Genomic DNA, 18967 nt, shown 5'->3' with positions numbered 1-18967 from the left:
TGTGGATTCATTTTGCTAGACCAAGTCTGTTACATGGGGTTTTTTTTCTCTTCAAAACACAAAATATCAAAAACAAAGTCACTTGGTAGCAAGTTTCTATTAAATGACCAGCACTGTGACAGATGAAAAGATGAGAGGAAGATACATTTTGGTCACTATGATTTCACGATACTCAGTTTCATACTTTTGTTCTTTGTATTACATTACAATTATAGTGTTCAGTTTCTTTTTTTTTTAATCTTTATATTACACTGTTGTAATCATTTGTGCAGACTGTCTTCTTAGTTATTTACAGTGGTGGAGGATCAGAAGTATGGAACACTAAAAATACCATTATACTCAGTTTTTGGTTAGTTTTACTGAACTGCTTTTCCCAACTCCTTTCTTTGTTATAAGTGATAGCTCATGAAGTAGGGGAGCAGGGAGGGATATATTCAGAAATGAAAGCTATATAAAAACAAATTGTGTTAATAAAAAAGTTATTTGTCTGAACTAAAAAGCTAGATGAAATTAAAATATCAAAACATAACTAAAGCAAGCATTTCAATTCAGACTCAGCATTTAGTATTACCCAATTCATTAAACATTTATTAAAACACAATGTGAAAATTATTCTAAATGCTAAGAATACAAAGAAAGATTAGAGAAATCTTGCTCTCCCATCTACAATCTGAGGGCTGAAGAGGTAGGGGGAGAAGAATCAGAACTTCACATTAATGCTGAGGAGTTTGTGTCCCCTAAGAAGATTGTACAATCTTGATGCTGGTCCCTTATGAAAATAAGGCAGACAAAAGAGATTAATGTGTTAGCATAGTAAAGTCAGTAAGCATTAAAAAATTTTCATTTAGTCTGAATTAATTTACAATACTATAAACTGCTATGATTTACTGTCCCCCAAATGTCACCAGAAGATTCCAACATGAAACTATCAAATGGAAACCAAGTTGTATCTAGAAATGAGGGCATACTTGAAAACGCTCATGAAAATGGTCAACTATTGCAGGTTGAGTACATGCAAACAGATATTAAACAAAACAATTTAGGACAGAAATCTTAGACAATAGGATAATGTTGAATATAATGTCTGAGGGAGTATGTATGCCATATCAACAGACCAGAAAACACTCAATTGAGGTATGATCGCAGCTTTCATTTTTTTTTTGTACTTAATAGTATTTTTTCCCAATTACATGTAAAGATTGTTTTCAACATTCATTTTTGCAGTATTTTAAATTCCAGATTTTCCCATCCTCCCATCCCTCACCCCCACAAGACAGTAAGCAATCTGATATAGATTATACATGTACAATCATGTTAAACATATTTCCACATTAGTCATGTTGTGAAAGAAGAATAAGAACAAAAGGGAAAAACCTCAAGACAAAAGAAAACAAAAAATAAAAAAGTGAAAATAGTTTGCTTCCATCTGCATTCAGAAGCCATAGTTCTTTCTCTGGATGTGAATACAGTTTTCATTTTTAGAATGGTATCTTTATGGATTAACCTCAAAAATGAAGGGTAAAGTATTACTTTTGTTTGGGTTTGAGACTATGTTATAGAGTCTTTCAGGTTTGTGTAACCCATGTCCAAGCCACAGGTTTAAGTTAATATGGCCTATATCCAATCTTGAAATGAAGATCTTTTTGTCTTATGTTCTCACTCAAAGATTGTAGCTCCAGTGCAATATTTACAGCACCCATGATTACAACCAAGATCATGCCTAAAATATCTCATGATGTTTGATTGCAATATATACCTGATTCTCTAGGTAGAATACAGAACTGAAACATTTATTTAGACACTAGAAAACCAAATCCTAAAACCAGTAAGCCAATTCCACCATAGTACCAAAGATATTAAGAAGCCATAATAATACTGAGAGCCACAGCACCCTTCAGCCTTCCCACAAACCAATAGGAGAGCAGTATCTACTCATGAGCCTGACTCCCTGCCTGAGCATCCTCTCTCCCCCACCATCTCGCTAGCTCTACCAGCTTCCTGTGGGCTCTGCTTCCCTTCAGTAAACTCCTCCCACCACAGGTGCCATATGACTATATTTAGCCTATTAGGGGATACAGTTTATCTTCACAGCAGAGAAACTTCCTCTGGGCTCTGCTCCACCCTTCAACAAATTCCCTCCATCCCAGGCTCCATGTGATTACATTCAGCATATTAGGGGGCAGAGTTTACTTTCAAAGCAGAGGTCTTCAAACTCCCCCCCCCCCCCCCCCCCCGCCCCAGGTCTATAAGTGGCAGGGAAGATCTTCAAATTCCCATTCTCATTACAGGTTTCCACTACGAACATCAAAATTTGTTTCCTGTATTATAGATCTCCATAACCAAAGAAACAGACCTTATCATATCCAGTTCAGGCTAATAAAATATTGAATACAGGGCAATTTCGTGTAATCCAGCAACAAAATTTAAAGGACATTCTCCAACATCCCAAAGTAGTCAATATACCTCTTCTTCCCTTACCTGTGAGCCCGCCTCCCAAAGGATCTATGATAAGTCAGCACTCTGAGATTGAGGTCTTCTCCCAAAAGAAAGACAGAACTAGAAGATAGTTACATTCTAACTATCTGGGAAAGAGTCCTTTTCCCAGACCTATATAGTTCACATTACTTACAACATTAGTCAAAGGTGAAAGTTTTTGTTTGCTTTTCCACAATGATAGTTCTGTATCATGGTAGTCCTCCAACCAAGTTTCTACTTTATCCAGGAACTTGTTCCAAGAATTCCTTTCTCACTCTGTCATACTTTCGTGAGCTCAGCTTGTCCTAGGAACTTCAAAAGTCACTCTACAGGCTACTCACTGACTACCATATTTGAGTTCATCTGATTCCCTTAATAGATCCTCAAAGATGTACAGTTGTCTAACCATTAGCTCTTCTCTTCAGTCCCGGTATTTCTGTCCAAGAGTGTAGCCCAATTTTATTTTTTGAATCAATTAATTATCTTCAACACAGTGTCAATCCTATTCACATGCTACTGAATGGAGCTGAGGAAAATCCCAGAACAGAATAATTGACAAGTCATAAATTTATGCTACTTAATCTCAACTGGGCTGTCACTGCAGCAAAGCAATCCTTTTACACTCCCTGATCAATTCACTATCCCCCACTCACTTTCCCAAATCTTTACCCTCTTCAAACCGTCCTATGGCACCTCCTCTCTTAACACCCCTCAACAAATCTTGCTTCATATTTAAATGAAAAAAAATATGAGGCTTTAGTCAAGGGTTCCCTCTTTTTCCCCCTCCTCATATCACATCCCTTAGAAGACTTCTGTCACTATCTCATCACACAAAGAGGTGATCCTTTTTCTTGGCAAGGCAAAACCACTCTACAAGCACAAATGATTCAGTTCCACTCCATCTTCTCTTAGATTATTCCTTATATCTTCCCTACTCTAACTAATCTCAAATATCTCCCTGTCTATTCTGAGCTTCCCTGACTGATGCCTACCAACAAGCCCATTTCTTCCCCACCCTTAAAAAACTCTCACTTGGTCTATCCAACTGCAATAGCTATCATCCTCTACCTCTCTTCCCTTTTGTGGCTAAACTCCTTTAGAAAAACTGCCTATATTGAATGCCCTCCAATTTCATTCCTCTCACTCTCTTCTTAACTCCTGGCAGTCCGGCTTCTGACCTCATTATTCAGCTGAAATTATTCTTTGCAGAGTTACCAATGATCTCTGAATTGCCAAATCTAATAATGGCTTTTTCTCAAATCTCATGCTTCTTGACTTCTCTGCAATTTGACATTATTGATCACCCTCTTTTCCTTGATACTCTTTTCTCTCTGTTTTCATGACCCTGCTCTCTCCTGATTCACCTCCTATCAGAATGTTCTTTCTCAGTCTCCTTAGGTAGCTCGTTATCCAGCTAATACCTGCTAACTGTGGGTTGTTGCTAACTGTTGCCAAGTCCTATTGATTCTAACTTTGTAACATCTTGTTTCCTTCCCCTTCTCTCCTCTAACATTGTAATCACCTTATTGTACACAAGGCCAGCATCATCTCAAGCTTGGACTACTGCAATAGTCTTCTGTTTTGAGCTCCCTAACTCATATTTCTCCAAACTCCAACTCATTCAACTTTTTTAAAGTGATCTTACTAAATGCAGGTCTGACCATGTCACAAACACTCAGTCCTCTCCTACCCAGTAAACTAAAGTAGTTCCCTATTTTCTACAGCATCACATATAAAATACATTCTATTTGGCTTTCAAAGAAAGTCCTTCATAAATAACCTGGCCCCTTCCCTGCCTTTGCAAGTCTTCTTTTATACCTTACTATCTTCCACTTACTCCATGATCCAGTGATCCCCTTGGGTGTTCCTCACACAAGACAACTTATCTCCAGACTCTATGCATTTTCACCTGGAATTTTCTCCCTCCATCCCCTGGTTTCCTATAAGTCTCAACTAAACCTCACCTTCTAAAAAGGTGCACTTTCCTGTGCACTTCCTTCCCCTCATGTTAGTCCCTTCCCTCTGAGATTACCTTCTGTTCATCCCACTTACATCTTATGTACAGTTGTTTCAATGTTTTCCTCCACCATTAGATTGTGAGCTCCTTGAGGGGAGAGACTAGGTTTTTTTTTTTTAACTTTTATTTGTATCCCTAGCACAGCATGCCTGACACCATAGTAGCCACTTAGCACTACAGAATTGACTTGGTGTTTCTATTGTTTATTACAGGGCCAAGAGAATTCACACTTTATCAAAGAGCTGATCCTGTCAAAGGAGTTTAAAAGCTCCTTAAGGAGGGATACAGAAGGGATCCCTAGGGAATATCCTCTATATTTGCTAGGTGTTTGTCTATTATTGTTCATTACTTATAAAACATATACAGTAATACTTCTATTAATAAAGATTATGAGTACATTTCTTTGAGACAGACTTCATTATGAAGGCTATGCTATATTTGAAACATTATATTTGTATACACACCTCCATCAGGTGAGGTACACTATAAAATTCTTTAAGTAAAAAAGTGCTAAAAACATTTTTTAATAGGTAAATGCAGGATGTTATTAGAGCTAGAGAGGGCCTTAAAGTTATCTAGTACAGCAGCATCAAACTCAAGTAGAAACTGGAGGCTACTAAACCAAACATGAGGTTTCCTATGCTGTATTCTATTGTATTTTTATTTATTGTTAAATATTTCTAGAAGCACCTGGGTCTGCTGCACCTATCTTGATACCTCTGATCTAGTCCAACCCTCTCCATTTTTTCAGATAAAGATGACATACTGGACAGACTTGGAAAAAAGAAAAGGCTAAATAGAAAGGGTGCGGGAATGGTAGAAGAAAGATCTTATGGGATGGGAGCTTGTCACACTGACCCCATGCTAGAGCAGAAAGGCTTCCAAATTCTGGAAAAATTTAGTGAAAGGGGGCAGATATACTTTCTAACCCCAGCAGCTTCTAAGAGTGGATCTCTATCCAAGGTCAATTTATTATCCATAACTAAGGGGTGAGTACCTGGCCTGTTTATCCCAGATAAGAGGGGTATAGAAGAGTGTGGAATAACTGAAAACAAAAACAAATGACTGACATCAGATGCTTTTTTCTCTTGATCAGGGGAAGAAGTTAAGAGAATGGGAGGGCAGTGGTCACCTAAAATGGTGGGCAGTTTTGCACTCAGCCAGGAGCAGGTGGTTTGAATTATGCAAACTGCTAAATTGATGGCAATTGTCTTAAGGTTGGCCCCACTTCTTTCCACTGCTCAGGAGCAAATCTTATTTCTCTTCACAAACGTTATTTTTGATGTGTTAAGTTCCAGCTGATGGAAACACTACAGTTGAGGTATATGCCATACCAACTCTGCTTCAAATACTTTTTTAAAAATTCCCATCACTAACAACTTCATAAAGAAGTCGTGAAGAGGAGACAGTATTAAAAAGGAAGAAACAGTCAACACTGTCAAATGCTATAGAAACCGGAAAAAGAATGAAGACAGGAAAAAAAAATGGATTTAGTAATAAATCCTTAGTGAGTATGAAGAGAGTAGTTTCAATAGTGAAGGGGACAGAAAGAAGATTGCAAAGAGCTGAATGATGAATGGGTGGTGAGAAAATGGAAGTAGAGAATGAAAACTTTTTATAGAAGTTTGGCAGTGAAGGAGAGATGAGATAAGCACTAACAATTCAACAAGTATATTTTGTTAATCAGGATTCCTTTGTGAGGGGGTAATAACAAGATCCCTTAGTCTCCACTTCTAGGTCAGAGGAAACTAGAATGGTAGGAGCAAACCAATTAGCAACCTATATATACACTGCCTGGTTCTTTGATTTGGATTGTAGTATGATAGAATGATGAATAATAAATTAGGCGTCAGGGGATTTTATTTTTAATAAAAAATCAAACTACCTGGTCCAATTCCCTGAATTTACATTTGAGGAAAGTAAGACCAATGAAGGTTAAGCAACCTGCCAAAGGTCAAATGTGTATTAAGTATAGGATGCAAGATTTGAAACCTGGTCCTCTAACACCAGAGCCAATGCTCATTCTACCGTACCATATATTAAATAGCTATGTTAACTTTGGCAAAATACTTAATATTTTGTTACCTCTATTTCTTTATCGATAAAATGATACTTTCTGTCCTATTTAGTTCTCTGTATCTGAGGTAGTCTTACCTATCTCACAGTACTACAAGAAACAAATGAAAGGACTTTGCTCTTTCTTTCATTTTAAAAAGGATTTTGTTAATTATCTGCTGAAATAAAGCATCATTTATCACCAACTGCATTAGTTAATATGCAGGGTTTTTTTTTTTCTTAAGTCTACAGAGGTAACATCAATAAAAACTTATTTTTTAAAAAAATCTAAAGTTTTTTCTTTTACTCAGATCAAAGTATTATGGATCCCCATTCTTACCACCTCTGAAAAAGACATAAGGGCTTTAGTGGCTCTATAATTTATTACTCTTGTCCTTTACTCTATGCAAAATACTGTGCTAGGAACCGGGGATAGAAGGATAGGAATGAAAAACATCCCCTGCCTTCACAAAGCTCATATCCTACTGAAAAAAATACAAATAAAAAAATAAGTACAAGTTAGTTTAAGGACGGAGAGAACATGAACAGCTAGGGAATGAGTTGGGGAGAGAGAAGAGGTCAAGTAAGGCATCTGGAAGGAGGTAGCACCTGAGCTTCTAAGAGACACAAATGAGTATAAATCCAGGCAAAAGCCATGGAGGTAAGAGATGGAATGATCCCTAAACTGGGCTGAAATCGCAAGTAGGAAGAAATAAATAGTAAGTAGGCCATTTTGGCTGGAACACAGAATACATGAACGGGAGTAAAGGGGATGAAGTTTAGAAAACCAAATTGTGAAGGCTTTTAAATGAAAAGTTGAGGAGTCTATGGTTTACCCTAGGGGCAAATGGAAAGTATTGAGTATTTATGATAAGGTAAGTGAGATGACATGGTCAGACCAGCGGGTCAGGGCAGACAAGAAAGCTAATGCAATCTGAGACTGCTCTGAGAGGCGTAGTATCTAGAACTAGGAAGGTGATAGTCCAGAGCCAGAGAATTAGAAAAGGCTGATAAATTGGAGCACCTCCTGAGGTGAGCAACCAGATTAGTGAAGGCTTCGAGATCACTGGCTTTTAGCCTAGAGAAAAGATTATTTCAGGAGACTTAACAGCTTGTCCTCAAGAGGCAAAGATATTAGCTTTTTCTACTTGAGCCCAGAAGACAGTACAAAGGAAAGTAGAAGTTACAAAGAAGCAAATTTAAGCTAGTTGTGTGAAAAAAACTTCCTGTTAATTAGAACTAATCAGAAGTACCGTAGCAAGAGCTTCCCTTAAGGCAGAAAATGGCATGGGCTGCCTAAGTATATAGGTGAGTTTTCTTTTACTGAAGATCTTTAAGCAAAAGCTTGAAAGATTTATTTCTCAGGTGTATGTCTATAGGAGAGATTCCTGTTCCAGTGCTGGTTGGACTGGATGACCTCTGAGGGCCCTTTTGACTTTATTTGATTCTATAGACCTTGATTCCATAATCATCTCTCTTCTTTGTATCACGTTCAATTGACCCTTCTACCTTCAAACATTTTTCAGACCTCATCTTTAAAAAGAAAAAAAAGTTGGTTGACCTTGTTACCCCCTTCTAACTACCACCCAACTTCCTTCCTTTACTTCAATACCAAATTTATCAAACATGGTCTGCCCTGCCTCTTTCCACTTCCCATCCATCCATTTCCTTTCTTAATTTTCTGCAATATGGCTTCTGTTCCCACTACTGGAAGAGGTCTTAGGTTCCATCCTGACCTGTTATTTCCTACCTGTATAACCTTGGGTAAATAAGTCCCTTAAACTTTCAGGGTCTCAGTTCCTTCTCATCATAAAATGAGGGTGTTGGCATGTCTTCCATGGCTCCTTCCAGTTCTAAATCTAGGGTTCCATGTATATGGAGCCAAGGCTCAGTCTCCCATCTTCATCTCTCAACACTCTGCCTTCATGGGTTTATTCATGACTTCAAATACAACCTCCCAAATCTATATCTATAGTCTTAACCTTATACTACAGTCCTGTATTTTCAATTGCCAAAAGACCCCTCCAAATTCTATGTATCCTGTTAGCACAAATTCATCATTTCTCAAGTTGAACTTTATCCTCTAATAGGATTCCTGTTAGCATTACCCCATTCCTGTTAGCAATACCACCATTCTTCTAGTATCCCAGGTTGGAAACTATGAAGTCATCTTTAATGCTTCCTCATCTCCTACCCCACCATGTAATCTAGCACCAAGTTTTATCATTTCTCCCTCTAAAATACAATTTTGGATTTTACTCTTCCCCTTACTTTTTCCACTGCAGACCTTTTTATGATCTTATGCTTAAATTAATACAACAGTATCCTAGTTGATATGACTCTAGTCCCTCCCCCTCCAATCAAATTCTTCTTTAGTTGCCAGATGGACCTAAAACACCATTTTCATTATTTTACTCCTTTACTCAACTCTTTTGCTAACTGAAAAATCCAACTTTTTTTTTTTTAACATCTTACTGCTATTCTTTCACACTACTGTCACTTCCAATGACTCTCCTCCATCAACAGAACCTCCCTTATAACAAATATAAGCAAAATAAATGCACGGGGGGGGGGGGGGGTGGCGGCCAGGTAGCACAGTAACAGCACTAGCCCCAGAGTCAGGATGACCTAGGATCGAATCCGGGCTCAGATACTTAGCACCCACCCAGAAACACCTGGCCATGTAACCTTGAGCAAGTTACTTAACCCCAATTGCTTTAAAAACAAACAAAAAAATTAACACAGACATTAGCCAAGTCTGAAAATTTGTACCTCATTCTGAACCCAAGATCATACTCTACCCCAAAGCAGCTGTTTTCACAGTCCATTAGCTATCCCAATGAGACAACTAAGTAGTTATATCCAGCAAGCATTTGGTGAGTTAGGACTAGAGCTCAGGGAAGAGATAAGGGCTGGATGGATAGATTTGTGAGTCATCTGCAGATATGATCACTGAGCCCAGGGGAATTTATGTAATTACCAAGATATTGTAAAAATAAAAGAGAAAAGGGCCCAATCCCACTGGGATATGGCCAGGCATAGAGGGCAGGGCAAAGGAGATGATCTAGCAAAGGAAATCAGAGCATGCAATCAGCAGGTAGGAAGAGTATCTGGAGATAACATTATAAATAATACTCAGGGACAAGAGTGTTTCCAGAAGGAGTTAAAGTCAAATGCTTTCAGGTCAAGAAAGATAAGGACTGAGAAAAAGCTGAGAGATTTAACAATTAAGAGAACTAGCTGTTGGTAACCTTAAAGAAAGTAGTTTCAATCTAGTGCTAGGGACAGAATGAAAGGGGTTAAAAAAAAAAAAGATTTGAGGGTAAGGGAAAAGTGGAGGCTAACAAAAGAATAGCCAAAAGAAATAAAAGAGGTTCACTGAAGCATTTTAGTCAAATGAATATGAAAAGACAAGCAAGACAACTTTGATAGTTACTTTAATTAAACAGAAAAGCTTGTTTTATATTAAAGAGATTCGTAGTTTTGTGTATAGTCCTCTTTTTTTGTTCTACTTTGCATATGGAAATGTTTAGTGTTTCATAAGTTTCGAATTTAAAAAAAACTTTAGGAGAGGTCTTTCCTAGAAGTTTGGTTTCAAAAGGGACGAGAGATATAGGATGGTAGCTTGAGAGGATGTCAAGAGGCAAATCAAGTGGTTTGGCTTTGTTTTTTTAAAGAAAGCAGGAGATATAGATGTAGACAGCAGGAAAGATACCAGCTTGGGTATAGGGGTAGGGGGAAGGTGTGCAGCAAGTGATCAAAAGGGTAAATAAAATAAACTCCAGGGGATGGGATTAATAAGCACAAACAAAGGGTTAGCCTGGACAAGAAGAAAGTTCACCTCTACTTAGAACAGAAAAAAGGAGAAAATAAAAGATGTTCAAGGAATTGGAGATGTAGAATTAGGGAGGAAAGTAAAGACAGATAATCTCTACCCAATTAATCAGGTATGATAAGAAGAGAGAACTGGTCCCCATTACATTATTCCTGACCGACTAATTATTAAACAATTATTAAATTAAAAATAAACAATAAATTAATAAAAGGATTTCTGTAAAACTTGGGACTCAGTCAAAAGACCACATTCAAGAATCTAGAAGGCCACATGTGGCCTTGAGGCTACAGGTTCCCCACCCTTGGCTAGGTGATTTGAGAAGAGGTTTGGAACACAGTCTGTATAAAGAGAGAGGGTGAGTTTTTTGTCTCTTCAACTAGAGAATACGGTTTTTTTTTGAGGGTAGAAACCATTATCTTGGTCTTCTATTATGAAATCAGCACATAAGGGGAACATTATTAATAGGTACTCAATCAAATACCTGATGCCTAAAAAAGTTGGATTTAGCTTTATTAGTCAATTTCTACTCCCTATTATAGCTCCTTCACTTAATGTTTAACCCCTTTCTTACTATCATGTATTTATTCTCCTCTGAGTTTTTGAAGAGGTTATAAAATTACAATTATAAAACCCTGGTGGCTATAGCTACAGCATAATGGTAGGTATTAAAGGACTGTTGTTTATCATTATTTAAGCAACTTTCAATGTATGTAAAGGTGGTCACATCCCAATTACTTTTAATTATTTTGTAAGACTAGATAAAATAATATTTCAATTCACATATTCAGCATTTTCTTCATTTCCCACTGAAGCAAAAACGCCTAATTTTAGCATTAATTTGATAAATAGCTACAATAGCATTCAAGATTTAACCTTTAAAAAGTGGGCATTATATACCATAACTTCTAGAGTGCAAAGAAAAGCACATATCTGCCCTTAAAGAATTATTTATGCAATAATAAGTACACTATTTTAAAACTATGCAAAAACTTTCTACCACTCACTTGTTGATAATTCACTTCATGCATGTTACCTCAAGTCTTTATCTACAGCATGCATAGTAACAAACATTTACCACCAAAAATGATGTCAATCTAGACTAAAAGAGAATGAAGAGCTCCTACGATTACCTCCATAATGTACTAATTGCCATACATTTTCCTCAAGCCTCCACAGTAGAGATCTTTACTGCACAGCATAAATTACTTGCTCCAAGAAAAGCATCAGTACAAGTTTTAAAAGGAATTGTTTTTAATTTATTAGATTCCACTCTAATGCTGATTAAGGAATGTAGTTCAAATAAGAATTCCAAAAAATTAAAAAATACCTTAAAAATTTGCTTTTCGATTTACAAAATTACTTTATGTCCATCTTTGTGAGAACCACAAACTTGGATTTTCAACACACTCTTGCATTTACGGCCATCTTTAAAGGGCATAGGCTTCCTACAATTTTTTTCACTAAATCAGATTTTTAAAAACCCAACAAACCTTGATACTTGTGACCAGTCAAAATTATAATCAGAAAATACCAAAGCAAAATTCCCTTTGTGAAACCAAATTTCATTCTTGAATTTGTTGATCAACTTCAGAGCAGTAATTAGGGCCCTTTAATCATTATATTTTCACTATGCCATACTCATCACTGTAATGTTTGTTTTGGTAGACGAAGAGAAGAAACCTTTACTCAAAAGCAACTACAGTTTAATTACAGTTTTAAGCAAAGAGCATTCACTATAATCAATAACCTCTCAGGATGAAGCTGATTTTGCCCTTATATTTATCATTAGTGCAATTTCAAAAGGAATCATTTATAAAAGCCATACATATAATCCATTCCTTGAATAGTGTAGGCTGCTAGGCAGCCCAGTGGAGTGTTTTACTTAGAATAAGGAAGACCTGAGTTCAAATTCTGCCTCAAAAAGTTACTTAGCTGTGAGACCGTAAGTCAATCTTTCCTATCCTCAGATCCCTCATCTGTAAAATGGGAATAATAGGCACCTACATCACAGGATTTTTCCTTTTTTTGAGACTCAAATGAGATTATATATAAAGTGCTTTACAAATCTTAAAACCCTATATAAATTGTAGTTCTCTAGAACATTTTAAGACAACATTCTTCAATATTACACACCCTTCCCTGCATTAATACTGATAGCTAACATTTATACAGTGCTTATTATGTGCAGCATTGTGCAAAACATTTTACAATTATCTCATTTGATTCTCATAATAACCTTGGGAGACAGATGCTATTATCACTCCCAATTTATAGATAAGGAAAACTGGCAAACAGAGGTTGCTGTGCCCAGGGTCACCCATCAAAGGTCAAATTTGAATTCAGGTCTTCTTGACTCCAGGCCTGACGCTCTCTTCACTTCACCACCTAGCAGCAGCCTCACGTAACAAGCTAGGACAAACAGAGCTATGAAATTTTTTATAGGTAACAAAAAAATCCCCCATACTTGTTTGACTGTTAGGCACCATAGCAAATAGACCTCTGAGTACACTCTGCGTTAGAAGTGTCTGAGTTTAAATCCTGCTTACAACACTTATTAGTTAAGTGAACCAGATTAAGTCTTTAACCACTCTCAGCCTTAGTTTACTGATCTATAAAATGGGGATAACAACTACTTTTATAGAGTTGTGAAAATCAAATGAGTTATTTGTAAAATTTGTAAATTTGTAAAAAATGTAAACAAATATGTAAAGTGCTATACAAAAACCAGTAGTAGTTAATATTGTTTTGAATAAATCCCTGAGAAAAGGCAAAGTTGTTTGCATTTCAGCACTGGTACAGGTCTGGACTGAAAGAGGCTTAAACACTACTAGAATTTCTACAACTAAATCCCAAGAGCTTTAGGCTTTTTTTATCATTAGTGTGAAATTGGTATAGGGAGTTTCCAAGGAGAAAACTCCTTTCATAAATTCAGATCAGCCATTGTTGTGTAATTTGCTATCTTATGGAGGACTCTAGAGGTTGTGACTTGCCCTGGGTGGCACAAGGAACAAGGTATGTGCCCAGAGTTAACACTTGAACCTAGATCTTTTTTTTTTTTTAACTCTGCAGTCTGCTGCTCTTTATCTACTGCACCATGCTGTATCTCCTCAAAATGATTTTTAAAATAAACTAGAAACCTTTTCAATATTAAGCTGACTGCTCCTCAGTCTCATTTGCTTGTCAGCTGCCAGGGACCCATTTAATTCTGGCCATCGAATTCACAATTTATGATCCTAAACTTCTAGACAAGCATGACTATTCCCACTGAAATCTAGATTGTTCATTACAGGGGTGAAAGGGCTTGGTTTAGAATCCAAGGCCCTGATTTGGGTTCTAATTTTGCTTCTGGCAGTATCTGTGTGATCTTGGACACATTACTTAACCCTCAATTTTCTCATCGGTAAAATTAAAGGGTTGGACCTACAACGCCTCTAAGATCACTTTCATTTCTAAATCTATGATCCACTTGAACAATTCCTCCAAGTTTTTTAAAATTTTTTTTTCAAATGCTTTATTAACTTCTGATTTACATCATTCATTTCCGACATATTTTGAGTTATAATCCTCCAAGTTTTAAACAAATTTTTAGTAATTCCTTATGTCAAGTTTTAAAGTCAAAAGCCTATCCTATCATTAGGATACCACTACGGTTTCTTCAATATATTCAAGAAAAATTCAGCCTTTTAAAAGTGATGCATTAAAAGGCTAATAGTTAACATATTATTAAATGTATATGATTAATCAAATCCATAAACCATAAGAGCCCGTGCTGGTTTACTTAATTTCAATTATTCCTTCTCAACCAACTTTATATTTTCAGCTGTGGGGGATATGAGGCAGTAAAGTGGCTCAGTGGATAGAGCACTAGGCCTAGAGTCAGGAAACCTGAGTTCCAATAGCCTTACTAGCTATGTGACCCAGGGCAAGTCACTTAATCTCTGCCTTAATTCACTGGAAAAGGAAATGGCAAACCACTTATTAATATCTTCTCCAAGAAAACCCCTTGAGCAATATGGTGCACAGGGTCACAAAGAATCGGACACAACTGAACAACAACATGGGGAAAATGACAAAAGAAACTACAGAATTTATTTGAAAATTTATCCATTTTAAAATAATATAGCATCGGGCGGCCAGGTGGCTCAGCGAGTAAGAGCACCGGCTCCAGTGTCAGGATGACCTGGATCAAATCCGGGCTCAGGTACTCAGCACCACACCCAGAGATAATAACTGGCCGTGTAACCTTGAGCAAGTTACTTAACCCCAATTGCTTAAAAAATAATAATAATAGTATAGCATCTAACAGAAGCAAAATAGATTCTATCCAAAAAATTGTAAACTATGTTCAGTATAGTAGCTCTAAACTTATATGAAACAATGCAAATATGATAAAATATATTTCCTGGTCATAGCCTCAGGTTAAAGTTCTCAGAAATGTTTTATCCATATAGCTGGAAGAATATGAACAGTGAAACAGATTATGTTTTGGAATTTAAAATTCTACACCTGAAGAATACTATGGTATAAAGCAAAGACAGTGGGGTCACCAAGCCTGGGCATTAGTTCCAGCACTGTCTCCATCTATGTGATCCTCATCTATAAAATGAAGGAAATAAACTAGAAAAACTCTCAGATGTCTCCCAGGTCTAAAATTGTAAGATTTTATTACTCTAAGCTGCCTTCAGAAACCTGCAAGGCAGCCTTTAACACTTAATAGCCTGGTGACAAGGACAAGTCATTTGCCCTAAGCAACACTCCAAAGCTAAATTACAGAGAAGTTTTGGATCTTTATTTTTCATGGGTGAAGACAATTCCCTATGCTAAATGAAATCAAAAGATCACAAGATCACAGATTTGGAGACGGAAGGTGCTAGTACACTAGTTTAGTCCTTTACTTTACAGAGAGACTGAGGCCCAGAGGTTAAATAATTTGATCTCATAGAGATAATCCCAGTTCTCTGTCCACTATATCGTGAGGTAAACTATCCACAGGTGCAGATCTTCCCACTCCCTTCACCCCAAGAACAATAAAATGGATACAGCTTTCATGTAGTTGAAATTTATACTTCCCCTTATGAAATGTTACAAATACTTCATTTAATGTCAGAAAAGCAAAGTGTTTAATAATCAAGTGAAAAAAATTTAAAAACTATTTATCATTATATTAATGAAGTCATAACACTAAATAAATGCTTGATTTGACACAGAAGACAATTACATAAAAAGTAAATACATTTCTACAAAGGAAACATTTTTCAGATTTAGTTAAATGAGGTCAGATCTTAAAATATTTTAGAGTTTTAAATGTTTTATGTTCTAATACTTCAAGTGGTTGGGCCTAACTAATATCACTTCAAGTGGCTGGGCCTAACTAAATTCACCCCAAGATACTTACAAAAAAGATACTTGGCTTTGTAGATAGTAGGCACTTCAAAAATCTTTGCCAATGGAACAGAAAATTAAAACTTTAAGAGCAAAACAACTCTCTACCAAACTCTACCGAGAAATTTACCCAGTAGATTCAATTCATGACATCTGTGACAAACTCCCTTAACAGCAAGTTACTGCATACAGTGGTTCGCATTTTATCATCAGATTCTCTTGGAAGAGTAAGAGTTTATAGAAATTTAAGACACAATATTTAAACCGGATCAACGTTCAGTCAAACACAGATGAAAACTTAAATTACCAATAGAAACCAAAAAAATTCTGAAATTTTCCAAATGATTTAGATCCCGTTTATCACTGTGATAGTTTCTGAATAACTTCCGTTATCTGGTGGTAAATGGGAAAGCTGAGATTGTATAAACTTAATCTCCCTCTCACCAGGACCAAAAGCCCAACTCTCATTTAACCAACAGTTTTCACCCTTTGCCTGTTTAGATCTGTGAATAGATGAAAACCACCTTTTCCTACGCACTTTTAGTGCAAGTGCTAAAGACACCTGGGTAACCATTCCCAGAACAAGAATTTCATATAAAACGTACGCAGAAAACACACTCCCAGTAATCATACCTAACATTTACATAGCGTTTTTAAGGTTTGCAAAACTCTACATTTTATATCATTTGATCTTGAAGCACTAAAACAATTAGTATAAGATAGCAATTCGAAAGTCTACCATGTGGCTATAGCTTTCAACGTCTGGATGAGGAAGAATCTGCTTAGAGAGCCATAGAGACGCAAAAGTCTCATACAGAAAAACTTTGGGCAGGGAACAACCCAAAAAAAAGAGATTTAGAAAAAAAAAAAACCTGTTGGCACCTCTTTTACTCTACAGCAGACTGACCAGCCAGGCTTCTTAAATAGTCTTAGCTCACCTTAGCCTGGGCTGCCATGATCTGAAGGCAACTGTGGTTGATCTGCCAAAATGGGAAGGAAAACACAACGCCCCGGGGTTACTTGGGGGGCGTGGGGGGGGGAGGGAAGGCGGAATGGGTCGACCAAGGGATGATTAAGCCGAAGGCGGGTGTGCAGCGCTCACAACCCACCCCCGGGCAGCCGGTCTGGGACCCCCGACCAAGCTCGCTCTCACACCCACACAAGGAACAAAAGGCAGCCTCAGCCCCGGAGTCGAGGGTGACTCTCAGCTCGGGGAGGGGTCAGGGCCGGGGAAGCGGCCGCGGGGGCAGCAACCAGGAGACAAGAGGGGATGCCGGAGGAAGGGGCACCCCTCCCACGCCACCCCCGTCGCCCCGCGTGGGGGGAGGGGCTCGGGCCTGCCGGGCTGCCCCCTCTTCCTCACCCTCAGCGGGCGTTGATGGCTCCTCGAGCCCCGGCCCCCGCCGGCCGCCAAGCACCCGCTCCGAGGCTCGGCTCCCGCGCCGCTCCCTGAAGGAGAGCGCCGAAAACCTCCCCGCCTCCCCCTCCTCCATCGCCGCCCAAAGCTCACCTTCTTCTTCTCTTCTCCTCCTCCTCCGGTCCCCCCCCGCGCCGGAAGCCCAGGGGCCCTCAAGTACAGGGCGCAGGGGGAGGAGGGGACGAAGGGAGGCAGCCGGAGCCTAGTGGGGGGCCACCCGCCCAGCTCGCTCGAAGGCACCGCGTCTGCCTGGGTTTGACACCCACACACCATCCAACATGGCGGCCGGGAGGGGGCGCGCCTGCTTGCGTGCGCGCATCCGTGCGTTCCGCACCCCCTCCCCCCTCCTCCCCCGCTCCCCACCCGCCCCCTCGAGCAAAGCGAGTCGAGCGGATTCGCGCGCCGCAGCGTGCGCGCGCCTGCGCGAGGACGCGCTCCCTTCCCCCCGCCCCTGGGTCCCCTAACCCCAACCGCTTCGGTCCGACCCCTCTCCCCCCCTCTTCGCGGGCGGCGGGGGGCGCCTAGTGCACGGGAGCCCCGCCTCTCTCCTGTCCAGAGCATTCCCCAAGCCCCAGCTTCCTGGCCGGGGCGGGGGGCGTGGATCAGGAGCTGACACCCAGACACACTGACGTCTGAGGAAAAAGAGGACCCCCCCCCCACCCCCAGCCTCAGCCCCCAGCTCCCTGCCCCGCTCGCCTCAGTCTCCTCCCACGATTTGGCTTCTTCGCGGCTGGGGCGCAGCTGCTGTCCTCCGCCCAGGGCAGTCACCACCCCTTTTCCCCGAGGTCGTGCCTCGCTCCCCGGGACTGATGGGTGCTCCTTTCTGGCTTGGTTCCCACGCACCACGCCCATTTCATTGACTGGGAAACTGAGGCACGGCCCCAAAGGGGAAGCACCCTTCTCCCACCCCCAGCTCCCACAGGTCCGGACACAAGTCCCAGGCACCGCCAGGAATCCACCCCCTCCGTCCAACCTGCGTGTCCCCTAGGACCGGGTCGTAGCAACATCGCCCGTGGCCTTTCCCCCCATTGCATTTCATCCGCGGCCCCGGACTGACCAAGCTTTCCTTATCAGAGGAAGGAGACGCTAACTCCGGAGTCGGTCTGGCCCCTGGGACAGAGCTCCTGGCACTCAACTTACTCCGGCCTCAGTTTCCTCGTCTTTAAAACGAGCTTGGATTATTCCGTCTCAGGCCCCGAGAGGCTCTGAGTCTAAGACCCACATCAGCTGCGAGCTTGATTGGGAGTCTGCTCTTCGTGGAGAATTCGTTAATTAAGTACTTACGGAATGCTAAGCACCAGGGACACAGACGCCCCTAAACGCGGAGTGTCTGCCTTTGAGAAGCTTTGATTTCACCAGACTTTGTGGTATTAAGGCGTGGGATGCAGAGGCACGTTGATTAGGCAAGTACTCAAAGATAAATAGGAATACAAGGTAGCAAGTGTCAAGTGATGCCAGGTGCTCCGCACAAAGTGTCCAAATGAGGAAGGATAGGTCTGTAAGGGCTGGGCCAATTGGGGAAACCTGTCAGGAGCTGTCCTTATCCTGGTAGATAAAGGGGTAAAAGGACCTCTCTCCCTTCTCTATCCTTTTACTTCCCAACTTTTTACCCACAATGCCTAAGAGCCATTTCTATTTGTTCTCCACCCCCAAAACCCAAGGTTAATATTTCATAGTGATGAAGAGAATCCGATCGACTTTATATGGTGCCCTACATATATCATCTCACTTGACCCTAACAACAATCTCGTGGGGTGCTATTATGATCTCCATTAAGTAGATGAAG

General features: G+C 39.8%; 1 protein-coding gene across 6 annotated transcripts in view; it reads right to left on the bottom strand.

The window, feature by feature from the left end:
* The window catches only part of EPN2 (epsin 2), a 104955-nt gene extending 86349 nt beyond the window's left edge, over nucleotides 1-18606 (bottom strand). For 2 of the 6 annotated variants that reach the window (XM_069085197.1, XM_069085202.1), the window contains exon 1: nucleotides 17275-17507. The gene's annotated coding sequence lies outside the window, so the exon portion shown is untranslated. Of the gene's footprint in view, nucleotides 1-17127; nucleotides 17246-17274; nucleotides 17508-17877; nucleotides 17990-18238; nucleotides 18385-18465 lie in introns of those variants that run through there. The other 4 variants (XM_069085199.1, XM_069085200.1, XM_069085198.1 and 1 more) reach the window with 4 other exon arrangements.
* Between the last annotated feature and the right edge of the window lie 361 nt (nucleotides 18607-18967).

The sequence above is a fragment of the Petaurus breviceps genome, unplaced genomic scaffold, assembly GCF_028583685.1.
Source record: "Petaurus breviceps papuanus isolate PSGF00001 unplaced genomic scaffold, PetGlider_PUasm1.0 175, whole genome shotgun sequence".
In the NCBI taxonomy this organism is placed as follows: domain Eukaryota; kingdom Metazoa; phylum Chordata; class Mammalia; order Diprotodontia; family Petauridae; genus Petaurus; species Petaurus breviceps.
The sequence above is the reverse complement of the archived record's forward strand: the minus strand, read 5'-3'. Positions and strand labels throughout refer to the sequence as shown.